Raw genomic sequence first — 3,053 nt, forward strand, 5'->3', positions numbered from 1 at the left:
TGCATATTATTATTAACCCCTAATCTGCCGCTCCGTAAACCGCCGCTACTTACATTATCCCTATGTACCCCTAATCTGCTGCCCTAACATCGCCGACCCCTATATTATATTTATTAACCCCTAATCTGCCCCCCACAACGTCGCCTCCACCTGCCTACACTTATTAACCCCTAATCTGCCGAGCGGACCTGAGCGCTACTATAATAAAGTTATTAACCCCTAATCCGCCTCACTAACCCTATAATAAATAGTATTAACCCCTAATCTGCCCTCCCTAACATCGCCGACACCTAACTTCAATTATTAACCCCTAATCTGCCGACTGGAGCTCACCGCTATTCTAATAAATGTATTAACCCCTAAAGCTAAGTCTAACCCTAACACTAACACCCCCCTAAGTTAAATATAATTTACATCTAACGAAATTAATTATCTCTTATTAAATAAATTATTCCTATTTAAAGCTAAATACTTACCTGTAAAATAAATCCTAATATAGCTACAATATAAATTATAATTATATTATAGCTATTTTAGAATTAATATTTATTTTACAGGTATCTTTGTAATTATTTTAACCAGGTACAATAGCTATTAAATAGTTAAGAACTATTTAATAGTTACCTAGTTAAAATAATTACAAAATTACCTGTAAAATAAATCCTAACCTAAGTTACAATTAAGCCTAACACTACACTATCATTAAATTAATTAAATAAAATATCTACAATTACCTATAATTAAACCTAACACTACACTATCAATACATTAATTAAATACAATATCTACAAATAACTACAATGAAATAAACTAACTAAAGTACAAAAAATAAAAAAGAACTAAGTTACAAAAAATAAAAAAATATTTACAAACATAAGGAAAATCTTACAACAATTTTAAACTAATTACACCTACTCTAAGCCCCCTAATAAAATAACAAAGCCCCCCAAAATAAAAAATGCCCTACCCTATTCTAAATTACTAAAGTTCAAAGCTCTTTTACCTTACCAGCCCTGAACAGGGCCCTTTGCGGGGCATGCCCCAAGAAGTTCAGCTCTTTTGCCTGTAAAAAAAAACATACAATACCCCCCCCCAACATTAAAACCCACATACCCCTAATCTAACCCAAACCCCCCTTAAATAAACCTAACACTAAGCCCCTGAAGATCATCCTACCTTGTCTTCACCTCACCGGGTATCACCGATCCGTCCTGGCTCCGATATCTTCATCCAACCCAAGCGGGGGCTAGACATCCACTGAAGAAGTCCAGAAGAGGGTCCAAAGTCTTCATCCTATCCGGGAAGAAGAGTAGATCCGGACCGGCAACCATCATCTTCCAAGCGGCATCTTCTATCTTCATCCGATGATGACCGGCTCCATCCTGAAGACCTCCACCGCGGACCCATCTTCATCCGGCGACGTCCAACTGAAGAATGACAGATAGGATGAAGACTTTGGACCCTCTTCTGGACTTCTTCAGTGGATGTCTAGCCCCCGCTTGGGTTGGATGAAGATATCAGAGCCAGGACGGATCGGTGATACCCGGTGAGGTGAAGACAAGGTAGGATGATCTTCAGGGGCTTAGTGTTAGGTTTATTTAAGGGGGGTTTGGGTTAGATTAGGGGTATGTGGGTGGTGGGTTGTAATGTTGGGGGGGGGGTATTGTATGTTTTTTTTTACAGGCAAAAGAGCTGAACTTCTTGGGGCATGCCCCGCAAAGGGCCCTGTTCAGGGCTGGTAAGGTAAAAGAGCTTTGAACTTTAGTAATTTAGAATAGGGTAGGGCATTATTTTATTTTTAGGGGGCTTTGTTATTTTATTAGGGGGCTTAGAGTAGGTGTAATTAGTTTAAAATTGTTGTAATATTTTTCTTATGTTTGTAAATATTTTTTTATTTTTTGTAACTTAGTTCTTTTTTATTTTTTGTACTTTAGTTAGTTTATTTCATTGTACTTATTTGTAGGTATTGTATGTAATTTATGTATTGATAGTGTAGTGTTAGGTTTAATTGTAGGTAATTGTAGGTATTTTATTTAATTAATTTATTGATAGTGTAGTGTTAGGCTTAATTGTAACTTAGGTTAGGATTTATTTTACAGGTAAATTTGTAATTATTTTAACTATTTTAGCTATTAAATAGTTCTTAACTATTTAATAGCTATTGTACCTGGTTAAAATAAATACAAAGTTACCTGTAAAATAAATATTAATCCTAAAATAGCTACAATATAATTATAATTTATATTGTAGCTATATTAGGGTTTATTTTACAGGTAAGTATTTAGCTTTAAATAGGAATAATTTATTTAATAAGAGTGAATTAATTTTGTTAGATTAAAATTATATTTAACTTAGGGGGGTGTAAGTGTTAGGGTTAGACTTAGCTTTAGGGGTTAATACATTTATTAGAATAGCGGCGAGATTCGGTCGGCAGATTAGGGGTTAATAATTGAAGTTAGGTGTCGGCGATGTTAGGGAGGGCAGGTTAGGGGTTAATAAATATAATATAGGGGTCGGCGGTGTTAGGGACAGCAGATTAGGGGTACATAAGTATAACGTAGGTGGCGGCGCTTTGCGGTCGGCAGATTAGGGGTTAATTATTGTAGGTAGCTGGCTTCGACGTTGTGGGGGGCAGGTTAGGGGTTAATAAATATAATATAGGGGTCGTGATGTTAGGGCAGCAGATTAGGGGTACATAGGGATAATGTAGCTGGCGGCGGCGTGCGGACGGCAGATTAGGGGTTAATAAGTGTAGGTAGCTGGCGGCGACGTTGTGGGGGGCAGATTAGGGGTTAATAAATATAATATAGGGGTCGGCGGTGTTAGGGGCAGCAGATTAGGGGTACATAAGGATAACGTAGGTGGCGGTCGGCAGATTAGGGGTTAAAAAAAATGAATCGAGTTGCGGCGATGTGGGGGGACCTCGGTTTAGGGGTACATAGGTAGTTTATGGGTGTTAGTGTACTTTAGAGTACAGTAGTTAAGACCTTTATGAACCGGCGTTAGCCCAGAAAGCTCTTAACTACTGACTTTTTTCTGCGGCTGGAGTTTTG

The sequence above is a fragment of the Bombina bombina genome, chromosome 6 (genome assembly GCF_027579735.1).
Source record: "Bombina bombina isolate aBomBom1 chromosome 6, aBomBom1.pri, whole genome shotgun sequence".
Taxonomy (NCBI): domain Eukaryota; kingdom Metazoa; phylum Chordata; class Amphibia; order Anura; family Bombinatoridae; genus Bombina; species Bombina bombina.